The 13,264-nt window shown below is 39.9% G+C and overlaps 1 protein-coding gene across 8 annotated transcripts in view; it reads left to right on the plus strand.

Moving 5' to 3' along the window:
• Window positions 1-13,264, plus strand: part of ATP2B3 (ATPase plasma membrane Ca2+ transporting 3) — a 171,841-nt gene that overhangs the window by 25,736 nt on the left and 132,841 nt on the right. Inside the window, exon 2 of one of the 8 annotated variants that reach the window (XM_072431702.1) lies at window positions 546-611. The exons of the other annotated variants lie outside the window; for them this stretch is intronic. The gene's annotated coding sequence lies outside the window, so the exon portion shown is untranslated. The remainder of the gene's footprint in view (window positions 1-545; window positions 612-13,264) is intronic. 8 annotated transcript variants of the gene reach the window in all.

Raw genomic sequence — 13,264 nt, forward strand, 5'->3', positions numbered from 1 at the left:
ATATATATATATATATATATATATTTGGAGAGAGACTATATTCTTGTTCTCTCTTTATCCTGCTCTTCTTATTACTGCCGTTCAGCAGTAATACTGTAATACTCCAATCTCATGTCATCACACATTACCAGTAGGGTTGTCCATGACCACCTGTTGCTTAGTTTAGAGAAGATAGGTTATATGATGCTGGCCGTCAATCAACCCAGAACACTGGCAATATCTAGTGGTAGAAAAGAATTACTACAGGGGTAGCACTAGATTGAAGGTACATATTGCAAAACAAGCACATTAGCTATTTTTAATTTTTCCTGAGCTATGTATTTTTATTATATTTTCCAAACACTCTGCATAGATTGCTCTAATATGATGCAGAGCCATCCTCTAGACATTCACTGATGTGCATTATCCTGTTCACATGATAGATGTCATTCATGTGTACCTTGTCATCAGTTTTCTTGCAACCTATAGAACAACTATTTAAAGTTTTTATTTAATTTTTCTCTTGTAAAGGAAAGTTTCTGTGAGTAAATAAATTGTTTCTTTAGGTTGTAATGGCCAGTTGAATGAGACTTATTTTTTCTGAGCAACATCTCTCCCCTTCTCTTCTTCCGGTAAGTAACCTTCAAGTCTTTGGGGAAACCCTGCTAGAATTTCTATATCTATAGCTCACAGTACATTATTGTGGTGGTCAGTGGGAAGAATGCCTCTAACATTGCTGGTCATTGGGAGGAATGTCATCCTTACAGATAGGCAAAAAAATCATTGAAATCACCTAAACTGACCTGAAAGGCACAAACTGCTTATTGTTTAAGGAACCCCTAGTAACCTCTGGAGGAAAAAATCCATAAAATCCTAGTTAAGAAACATTGCTGTAAGGTCTTAACTCCTTCTGACACGTGCCTGGTAACCAAAAACCTTTTCCATCTTTCTATTATACCTGCATATGACGCAAGATGGGAACTAGATACTGTAGATAATGTAGATACTGCATCAACTATGCTTTTTGTACCAGGACAGAAACAGTTGGAAAAGGGAGGTTCTGGTATGGAAGAAAAGGCAAAAAGCTATCTGGATGACATTTTAAAGCATATACGAGAACAAATAGCTACACATCTGTAATACACAGACATTCACCAATATTTTATCCCTTTGAAAACAATAAAAGTCACAAAAATCTAAAAAAATATATATATATTTAAAACAGTATGATGACCTATGGTCGAATAATAGTATAAATGAATAGAGAGAAAAGAAAAAGGTTTGAGGCTCAGAGGTTTTTCATGCAAAAAGTGGAGTGTATTGATTGATTATTCAGTACATAAGTAAGTAATCAAATACACATAAACATATATTGTTTTCGTCTCTGTCCTGTTACTAATTCACAGCGCAGAGTAGTTATACATACTATAAAGTATGGATTTTGTCATAAAATATTACATATAACCAAAAAAAATGTTCAAAAGGCTGTGCCGTAGCACGCAGTGCTCTGACACATTTCGCCACGAAGGGTTTCCTCAGGGATAGATAGTGGTGTGTGCTTATCGGTCCGAAGTTAGGAACATGCCCCACCGGGGGGGGGGGTGTATATATGTAGTTGCTGATGATGATAATGCTAAGGTTTGAAGTAGTAGTTTATACTCTTGTTAGGGGTTTTAGCACAAGAGTTTGGTGCTCTTAAAGACACCACCTCAGGCGTCCACAGTAAAAGAACAGGGGGGGGGGGGGGAGAAAGTGGGTAGGTAGAGAAAGTATTCTAAAGGGAGAAAGGGGAAACGTTTAGGTGACAGCTCTCAACATCAGGACCAAAAGTTCTATGACCTACATGTCCTAGCATAAATGTAATTGAATCTGAGGGGATTCCATAAACCAGTCCCATGCGGACCATGTCAGCCTAAATTGTTCTGTGAGGTCTTTACCTCTGCCACTAGCATTTCCATATGACGTATTTTCTCGAGTTATAAAACCCAATCTCTTATGGAAGGAACCCTTACTTGTTTCCAAGATGGCAGGATCAAGCCCCTAGCAGCCGTGAGAAAATGACGTAGGAGGCCTTTCTTAATAAGTTTAAGAGAGCCCGGGATCATTGAAAGAAGGGTTATTTTGGGAATATTCAGGACCGAGGACCCAGTACACCTATTAAACAAGTGAATTACTGACTCCCAAAACTGAAATATAATTGGGCATTCCCACCATATATGAAGTAGTGTTCCTCTTTGTGTATGGAAGCGCCAGCATCTATCAGACTGTTGAACGGAAATACGATGTAAGTTCACCGGGCAACAGTACCATCTACATAGAACTTTATAGTTGTTTCCTGGGCTTTACACGTCAATTCAAGTTTATGTGTAAGTACAAAGGATTTATCCCACTTCAGTTATCACCCCTCCCAAGTCTCTTTCCCAATATGGCGTGTATATAAGAGGGGCAAAGCTGGAGTCCCCAAATAGCAGGCTATATAATACTGAGATTATATGGGTAGGGCGTGTGGTGGAACTGAGCATCTTCTCAAATTTAGTCAAGCCTCTACATATTAAAGACATATCAGTGAAAGAGGAAACAAAGGATGTTAGCTGTCTATGAAAACCATGAAAGCATCCTACCAGTATTGGGTATATTCAGGGAGGCCAAAGGAGGAACCTGGCGATTAAGCAATATATCCTTAAAATATTGGTCGTCCGCGCCCGCCCAGAATAAAAAATGAGATGTACCCATGGCTGGCAGGAATGCTTGGTTATCAAATAGAGGTGTCATGGGAGCAGGTTTTGCAAATAAAGAGCCAGATTTAATAGAAACATTTCAAACGTGTAGGAGGTCAGAAGTGAGCTTAGGCAATGGGGCATTCTGAGATAAAAGGGAACAATTCACCCAAGGTGGGGACTTAAGGTCAATTGGTGAAAGGAAGTTTTCTATCCTCACCCATTCTTTAGAGTCACTAATATGAAACCAATCCACCACTTGCACTAAGACTGATTCCTGATAATAAAACATAATATCAGGAACCCCTACCACCCCCCCCCCCCCCCCCCCCCCCCGCCAACTGGAGCGTCTCAACTGCCACAAAAATGGCAAACTAGACTGTGCAATTTACGTAAATAATTGGCTGGTATGGGAATTGGGACTGTTTGAAACAGATACAATAACTTTGGAAGTATATCCAAGACTGTTGACCCGTGCAAACCAAGCCAACGGTGGAGAGGTATATTTCTGAAGTTCAGATTGGAGTTTACTATAATGGGGGGGGGAGTAATTGTAAGAGAACAAATTAGAGGGGTTGGAGGTTATCATCACACCTAAATATTTAATCGCCTCTTTGCATATTTTAAAAGAAGTGTTTGTTCTAAGAGATGACATTTGGTTAGTATCTAGCGTAATATTAAGGATCTCAGATTTTAAATGATTAACCTTAAAATTACTAAAAAGGCTGAATTTCTCAAACTCCGACAAGATAGCGGGAACTGTAATGTGGGGGGATGAAATATAAAGAAGCAGGTAATTTGAGTATAATGACAATTTATAGTGTGAGTCACCCTGCACTATCCCTCTAACATCTGGGTTGTGGCGTAAGGCAACCGCCAAATGCTCCATTACCAAAGCGTAGAGCAATGGGGAGAGCGGGCATCCTTGTCTTGTTCCATTCTGAATATAGAAATAATTGAACAGAGCACCAGTAACCCCTACTCGAGCCCTTGGTAAGTTATAAAGTGCTGATATTCTCGAAATCATAGTAGGACCAAGGCCTACTTGCCTTAATGATGAGTACAGAAATTGCCAACTGACTCTATCAAAGGCTTTCTCCGCGTTAACCGAGAGTAGGCACACAGGGGTATGGGTGGCATGAGCATATTGAGATAATAAAGTTGTTTTAATGGTATAATCTCTCGCCTCTCTCCTATATATAAATCCTGTTTCATCCTCATGAATTAAGGATGGCATGTAATGAGATAACCTATTTGCTATATTTTTAGAAAACAATTTAACATTCACATTTATCAGGGTTTTAGGTCTGTAGTTAGACATGCAGTGTGGTCCTTGCCTGGTTTAGGCATACGGCTAATATGTGCTTCAAGGCTTTGTGGTGGAAAAAGAGAGTTTGTTGATATAGAAGAGAACACCCCAGTCAAGAAAGTAACTAAAGAAAGAGCGTGTATCTTATAAAATTGAGGAGTAAATGCATCGGGTCCTGGGCTTTTACCGGATGCAGTTGCTTTTCTTGCCGCACTAACCTCCTCTTCAGTAAACGAGAAATCTAAAAAGGTTATTGCCTCTGAATTTAGTTCTGGGAGGGCTGTTTCTAATATATATTGCTCTAGAGAGGGCAGTGATATTGGGTCCCGGTTTAGTTGATATAAATTAGAGTATTAATTATAAAAGACTTGTAAGATGTCTTTAGGGATAGATGTCAAATTACTGGTGGAGTTCTGTATAGAAGGGATATATGTGGCAGGTGTACGCGGGTGCAAACCACGCGCCAATAGCTTGCCACATTTATCCCCATACCGATAAACCAGTTTACGGAAGCTGTCTCTATACCGCTGGTGAGCCAAGTCATATATTTCAAGTAGATGCATCCTTGCTGCAGTCAGTTCCAAAAATACATCAGGAGCCATATTTTGCTTATGCAACTGCTCCAGCAAGCGTATCTTATCAGACGTAAGTTTGATGTCCTGAGTCCTAATCTTCTTAAGTCTAGCTCTATGCTGTATTAGGCTCCCACCAAGGACCGCTTTCATAGCTTCCCATTGTATCGGGTGAGAGGTGGTGAGGAATGATCCCCTAGAAAATGAGCTATCGTATCTAGGACTGCTGCAGCACATAGAGAGTCTTTGAATAGTGAGTCATTAGACTTCCAGGTCCATTCACTGGGTTCTACTTGCGGGAGTTGGAGAGTCAAGGTCACCGAGAAATTATCAGACCAGGGGCAAGAATCTATAGAGGCAGTTGGGTGCCAATCAAGTGCTGGATGACTCATTAGTATATAGTCAATGCGGGAATACATTTGTGCAAGTGGGAATAAAAAGTATAGTCCCTAGTGGTTGGGTGAAGTGTGCGCCAAATGACCATCAACCTAAGCTCATACAGTTTGGATGGGAAAGAGTTCAATTTAGAGTAGGAGATAGAGGTTTTCCCAGAGGATGTTTTAAGCCAGGGGTCAAGTACAAAGTTTAGATCGCCTCCCACTATGATAGTGCCTTCAGCCACTACTTTTTAGGATTTCCAAATATTGAGTAATGGCCATTGTGGGTTGCTGATTAGGTACATAAAAGGAGGGGATAGTAAACTTTCTGTCCCATACAGAAATGTTAAGGATTAAATATCTGCCCTGTGGGTCAGAATGGGTATCTATGATTTGAACTGCTATAGAGACTCCTTTCGTTAGAATCAGGGCTAGAACTGTGGAATAGGATAGTAACGGTTACAGAGAGATGGGATCCGGTTTGTCTTGAAATGGGTCTCCTGAAAGCTTTATGTTGGGCATATAATAGTTGGGAACACTTGTTGGGACTTTTAGGGCACTTGGTGTTGAGAAATCGAAATTTCAAAATTTGAGAATGTGTAGTGGGTGGCAACATGAGGATAAGAAAAGGGAAAGGGGTCACCAGACAGGTGAGACGGGCTAACTTCTCGCGTGAGGGGTGAAAACTAAGGTGGGATCAAAAAGTCCCAAACTACCGTCCGAAATAGACGGTGGGCCTATGTGGGGGAAAGTGTCGGTCTGTGGTGGGAGGAGGTGAACAATCAAATCTAATCCTGCCCGGGTGAATCCGTGAGGCCAAATATATGCAAAAAGTATCAAACCAACATATTATAGCATATATAAAATATCAGAATGCCGCTCTAGCTTTGCGCATATTATCTTCTTTAGTCCTGTAAAAATGAATCCTGCAAAGCACATCCCTCGGTCGCTGGGGATCTTTACTCCATGGGCCTAAGTGTCTCTAGGTCCACATTTAGAAATAGAAATAACATATTAGGCTTCATGTCTTTCTAGTATGGTACTGTGGGTTGCCACTTAAATAGTAAGATCAGAACAGGCATTTTGCAAGTAAGTATATTAGCTGTAACTTGCTGTATGGAATGCTGCATAGCCTGGAACTCTGATTTACAGCTCGCTTCCAACCTGTCAATTGTTTGTCCTCCTCACCTATTACAGAATAATTCATGGAAAGAGATCCCTTTTCCATAGAAGCAGGGGTACTCGGGGTCCGGGATGGAGAGTTGGGAATGCTGGCGGTATGAAGATGAGCTTCATATAGCACTAGTAACAGCTGTAACTGTACTGGAGCTGCTGGTCAGCTTGCCCGGCGTCTGCACTTCTATTGCTTCAGTCGCAGCCACAGGATTTACTAGAGGCTGCTGCTTTGCGGCCTGACAGAGCACCTCACAGAGCAGGCAAGGAGGGGGAGGGGGGGACAATTTGGCTAGCCCGCCCCCTTCCTTTGGGACCCATCCAGAGGTACAATTAAGGCACTAATTTGCTGAAGAAAGCGTTGAATTCTCCCAGGTGGCAGAGAGCTCAGGAGAGACATGTGCTAAGCTGCCATCCGTCAGACATGCCCCTGCAAAGTGAATTTTAACCTTATTTTCCAAGATAAGGAAATTGTCCCTTGAAGAAAGCTAATTTACTTTGACCCATAGTCCATACTTCAACTTCACAGAAATCTTGTACAAAATAACTCAAAATATAAGGATTATAGGTTTGTTTTTGGATGTAGTTGCCCTTTAACAAGCTCTCCTCTCAGTGCTTTAAATGAAATGACAAATGATTTCCGAGCATTTTGCTGGAGGACATCTCCTGCAGGTTCTGTTTGATTTCATCAGCCATAAGGCCAAATAGAGACAGTCATCCACTATCCACATCCCAGGGATTGGGATAACAGAATTGGCTCCATGGGAAATTCATTGTGTGGCAATCTGCTGAGATAACTGTTTCTTTGAGCAGTTTGTTTTTTTTACAAGTATTTTCCCTTCATGACACTAATTCCTGAAGAATGTGGAGTTAGCAAGGGAAATTAGGTTATTTGATCAATACATTGATATTTTTACATTAGAAGCAAATGTACAGACTTCTACACTCTGCCTTGGTTCAGTGCTGTGCAGCAGCTGTAAATTCTAAGTTCTTTTCGTTGAGCTGCTGTATATTCAAAGCTGAGTGGTTTATGCACTTAGATTTTTTTGGACATTTTTGACAGCATACTTATTTTACTCTGCAGTAGACCTTAAACTAGGGGTCATTACACACATCTTTCATCTCAGTGTGGCACTTGCTTACTCTCTTATCATTCCTTTACTCACATAGACGATTAAAGGAGACCTGAACTGTAAAAGCTGTGTCCAAAAAAGCTAGCAAGGACTGACATGCAGTTCTGCATTAAGCCCTTGTGTAAAGGGGTTTTTTTTTTTTTTTGGTAGCCTGCATTGCTTGCTTCGAAGAAGCAGAAGAACAGGTTCAGATAACACAGATCTGCAGAACAGAATAAGCAGAAGCAGAAAGATCCTTGGACTGTAGGTTACTAAGTACAACTTTCACTCCAGCAGGGAGCAGTGAACAGCCACCAGTAACAATACAAATATCTCAGGTATAGGTCACACCAGGTTAGAGCAGCATTTCTAAATCTTTGCACCTGTGATGGCTAAAATACCACTTTAATGGACACTGAAAAACATCATTGGAGCCATGCAGCTGGCTCTACCAAGTGGTCTTAGCCCCAAAACTATGCAGGCATCTTCAAATGGGAGGTCCATTAGTTACAGTACAAGGAAATCTTGGGACGTTCTGGGGTTCAATAGAACCCTGGTTAAAAATTGCTGCCTTGTATGGTCTCTCAATGAATGATTGAGGCATTACAAAAGTTCACTGATATGTTTTAGTAGTAATTCAATATTTCAAATGTTTGCTTTTTGGACTGCAGATCCACTTTAATGGGAGTCTCAAGATTCTTCATGTTACTTTTTGATTGGAAGAGGAGCCTAATGAATAGGGCTTCATACCAGTGGAGGGTTTAAGCTCATTTTACATAAAACAAAGAGTTGACCTAATGGCATGCAGTGACTTCAAATAGTTAGTCGTCCCTAGAACTTTGTGTTTCTGAATGCATAGGCTCAGATAATCATGGGCTTCTTGTATCCCAGAAACACCTGCTGCGGGCATTCAATTGAATTTTTTTTAGCCATCTTTAGGTTTAGCATTTACTAGTTTATTTTACAGGATGAGTAAAAGATACACTTCCTTGTCTTAGTACCAGGCCCCTTTCATGCTTGCAGTGGAAAATCGAGCGACTAGCTGCTCCCATGAGCTCAGTGCAGGTTACACATTTGCACATGTTCCTCTTGCAGTTGTGGTGCAGTTTTTCCTCCATCCAGAAATAAATTCTCTCTTCCAGGAACTGTGTGGCAATCAAGCATGACCACAGCCCTGTGCAAACACACACAAAATTATTCCCAACCTAATGGAAGCACATGGGAGGCTGGTTGAGCCTGCGGTAGAGTGCTGTGGCCAACTACATGTCTGCAATGACCATTACTCTAACGAGGGGGGGGGGGTCGGGATGACACTATACCTGACAGTTATTGGCACAGTGCATGCTCCTTCAGCCCACAGAAACTTTTTTGATTGCATACATATTTCACAGAATGCAATAATGCTTTCGGTATGGGATTTGCAACATGCTCATAATTCTGCTCCTAATCTGGATTCTTTCATGGGACATAAATTCATTTATGGAGGTTTCTGGTCATTAGAAAGTATAGATCAAGCAACATTGCCTCTTGCATTATTAGGTTTAAAGTCTTGTGCGTGGCTCTGTTATCCCTGTGCACAGAATGTGAATTGGTAATTATCTGGGCTCCTGCTGCCTGGTGGAAGTGAACTGTCCACAATCAATTCCCAGATGCTTCAGGTCAATTAGCTTCAGTAAAATAGGACATTGCAGTATGTGAAGACAATATAAGTATATTTTATTTCTACACTATTAATGAATTAACTAAATCAACACATGGCCAATATTAAAATGAATACTCCTAAAGACTTCCCTTTCATTAAATATTCACTTTATTAACTTTTGTAAATTCATCCATCAGTGGTAATGTGAAAAGTAAATGCTATTTGCCCAAGAATTGGAGATGTTCATAGTTTAGCAAGAAGCTGGTTTAAAAATAAAATCCACAGGGGCCCGGTGCCAAATCTGAACAAGGGCCTTTGTGTGGTTTATTGGAGGGTTCCTTTAGGTTTTTAATTCTTCAACATAATAAAATGCAGAATAAAGGACAATCTAAATGCACAATAGTTGATAATGATGGTAATGATTTAAAGCTATCATGTCAAACCGATTTGTATCTAAACCCAAAACAAAAAATGGAATGTATTGGGCTTAATTTATTAAAGCTCTTCAGGTCTGGAGAATATAGATTTTTGGTTGAAAGGTGTGGCCCAGAAAACCTGAAATAAATCTAGTCCAGGATTGAAACTACTTGCTAACTAACAGCAAATGATTTTTAAGATTTATATCTTAAAAATCATGGCTTTTGGCTTTGCTGGATCGCCCATGACAGTCCGTCTTTTCCAGTCTAGGACAATTTTAATAAATCAGACCCATTAATGTGGTGGCCTATAGATTGTGATGGGTGCATTGAATTTTTCGGAGGGGCATCTTTTCCCTTTATTTTCACCTGAACCTCCCTATTTCCTGCATTTCTGGCAAGACACGTTCTTAGCCTAATAAAAGTTAATGCAGCCATCACATCTAGAGATTGGTAAGATTAAATATATAACATTTTATTCTTGGGTTTTTTTATGCTTTATGTTAAAGGGCATGATTCACCTTTATCTCTGGGTTTTGCTTTGACACCATATAATTATATTTATATATTTATTGTACATATATTATTACATTTATATATATATATATATAAATAAAGGTAATTGTAAATATTTTAGAAACACTTACTATATTTATAGCAGAAAAAGAACCATGATCTACAATCTGCTGAGGGTATCCACCAACCTTTGTCAAATGAAGTGCTGTTGGTGCCCACCACATGCAGTTAGTCATATTGAGAGTCTAGTGTCTTCTTGACCAAGCTATCTCTATATGCTGCTCTAGTATCTCCCCACCCACCACATTAAAAGGGAACACAGAAAAGCAAGAGACACAGGGACATGACATGACATGAGTCTCAAATCTCAACAGTAACAGGCACAATCCTCACAATCCATCCTAATATTGGGCTCAAGGCTGGACTACAACAAATAAAGGAGTGCCAAAGTAAGGATATGTACACATGTCAAAGGATTCTCACCCAATATGAATGGTTGTGTTCAACTGGGGTGGGATCTGATATGTGAAAAGCTGTCACTCGATGTCATTCATGGATCCATCAAGATGGAACCATGAACAACAGATGGGGAACAACTGTTGTACAAATCAAGAAAGGAGATCACAGCGAGTTGTCGCTCGCTCCCTCGCTCATCCTCCCCTCTCTATAGAACGGAATGGTGTTATGTGTACAGCACTTGTTCATTCATCTGTCCCTTGTCATTGCAAACGATCTTTCAATGAAAATTTCAGGCGTGTACACAGCCTAATTTGTTAAAGAATCCACCAATTATTTTCCAACAGCAACAGCCCACATGCTTCAGGAGCCAAAAAAAACTCTTTTTTTAGGGCTACAGAACTAGGACCAAAATAAAGTTCATACAAAAGATAAATTTTGTACAAAGAACACTAAAGTATATGATTTATGTAAATGTATACAAATGCACTTGCATATAAAAATAAATGCATATATATATATATATATATATATAATTTCTAACAAGGTGATCAACTCATCTACAATATCCATTAAGATAAATAAATCCAAGTTATTCATCATTCTTATGGAAACAAACAGTTCTCTAGCTGAATCATATGTAAACATCTCTGGTCAGATGGGATACATTTCAACTATTGAATGTAATGAAAAGCAAAATAGATGGCATGATATTACCATTACCCACCCTGGTTCAAAAGTAATATTTATGGGAAAAAAATAAATATGCAAGAAAGCATCAATGCAAAAACAACAGGTAAATACCTCAATAGTAATGTATGGGCTATAAAGCCAGTGCAAGCCGATTAAAAAAGTCTCTGTATCTTCAGGAGGAGGAATAAGAGGTGGAAATAATTGGATTAAAACCCTTCCAGACCTGTAGGGTAAAACTGTGTGGTTCCCTGAAGACTGCTAATCTGCAGCTAGAAGAAACAAATGCAAACTGCACCACAGGCAACCACATTTGCATGCAGCTGCAGCCATGGCGCAAGTCCTAGTCCAAGTCCAAGTCCTGGACTTTTTGCTTTTGGGAGCCACAGCATGATCTGCTGCAGTCGTGTGCAAAACATGGCTCCCATTGACTCACAATAATTTGGAAGAAAGCGGCTGGGAACGCAGTTGAGAATGCTGTGGTGCAAAATAGCCCTTAAGATTAAAGAGTCATTATCGTATATGTCCTTCCATGCCCTATCAATTTACACTATGTATGTATTCCTACATGTTGGCGGATAAAATAAACATAGATAAAATATCTGGTTTGGCTTCAAGGAACATACTGTCTCAATACATTTTCCATCATTTTATCAATCATGTATCATTGGAAAAGTTGCTGAAAAGACTTTGGCTCTTGGTAGCCTAAATGAGACTATGGAGGCATGTTAAACTGTTACTGTCTGTTCTACATTTTATGCCCATTTCTCACATTCATTATATTCTACATACTTTGTTACCCCTCCTTTTTCTTTTTTTTTCATATGTATGCAATGTTCATAGGCATGATGTGCATACATGTATGTTTGTATCTTTTCATTTTCTGTCTTTTGTTTTGCTCATCAATAATTATATTTTGCAATGCAGACCTGTGTTTCTAACAAAAGAAATGCTTTCAATGCACTTTTTTTCTCTCATAGTTATCATCACCATTTGTTGCAATCAGTACATGACATTACACACATTTTGCAATGGTTTGCTTGTGGCTGTTATGCAGCTGCATCATTGTGAAACATTGTTCTGATATACAGAAAAATGATGTGAACATGATGTTTGCCCATGACCACTAATTAAACATCCCAGTGCTGATTTGTAGACATTCTAATTATTTGAGGGATGATTCATAATCATCATCATTGCTGTATTCTTCATCCATCTCAGTCTACTATTTTGACTTGGATGTGTTGGGGTTGCAGGCACCACGTGTTATCCTAGATCTCTTCTTATTTGGCAGGGAACTCAAGCTGTTAATAAGGGCTCCCAAGAGAGTCCTCATGCTTATTTGCACTGGAGTCCCACTTTATGTTTTCTGGGAAGCTTCTCTCCAGTGACCTTCCTAAAATATAATTTCATCTCCCAATTCTTACATTTGCAGCTTAATTGTTTTAGTCATTAGGCATAGTTGTTGAGCACAAGGAAAAGACAGAAATGACCATTAGAGATGCAGCGTAATCTGTTTATATTTTGCTTTCCCTGGTTCCTCCTTTCCCACCCTCATTAACATGATAATGATATTTTTAAATACAACCCTTTCCATTTTCATGAAGAGTATTATTTTAAAGGCAAAGCAACATCACTGGGTCTCTGTGCTTCTCTACATGCCCTTTATTTGTGAAATTTACCTTCAAAAGAACTTAAGGGTTTTCAGTGCATACCCCCTGTGTATCTCAAGGTGTCCAATTGGCCCTACAAGTCTTGCACCCCTTTACCCTGACCTTTGGCTTCCTCTGACTTCCTGTCCCCTCCTTCCTGTACTCTCTACTACCCACTCTCATTTCACCAATCCTTTCCCTGAATTTTCCCTGACCTCCCTTCCCAAAGCTTTAACCCTATATTGCCTTTTATTCCTTACAACTTAGACATGGAAGCCTTATGCCTAGCTCCCCCCTCTAGAAAGCTCCTGGACCTTTTTAAGGGTTGATGTCAGCCTTGTCCACATGAACCTTCTCCTGTACCAAAACACATAGAGTCCTTAAGAATAATAACTCCCCAGCACCACCATAACCACCAGATTGCATCGCAGTGGCAGCTTCCTCTTGCACTGCAGGTCAATAGTAGTGCTCATAACTCCTTCCTTTACATGGTCAATAGCAATACTTTTCCCACCTTCCCTCCTTCAACTTACAGTGCCGGTCAGGTTAATGAAAGTGCTGTTAGCCAACCCCAAACCCACACATTGGTGCTCAATGGCAGTGCTGGTAACCCCACATTGATGACCAATGCTTTCTTTGCCACATGTTACCAT

The sequence above is a fragment of the Pyxicephalus adspersus genome, chromosome Z, assembly GCF_032062135.1.
Source record: "Pyxicephalus adspersus chromosome Z, UCB_Pads_2.0, whole genome shotgun sequence".
NCBI classification, from domain to species: domain Eukaryota; kingdom Metazoa; phylum Chordata; class Amphibia; order Anura; family Pyxicephalidae; genus Pyxicephalus; species Pyxicephalus adspersus.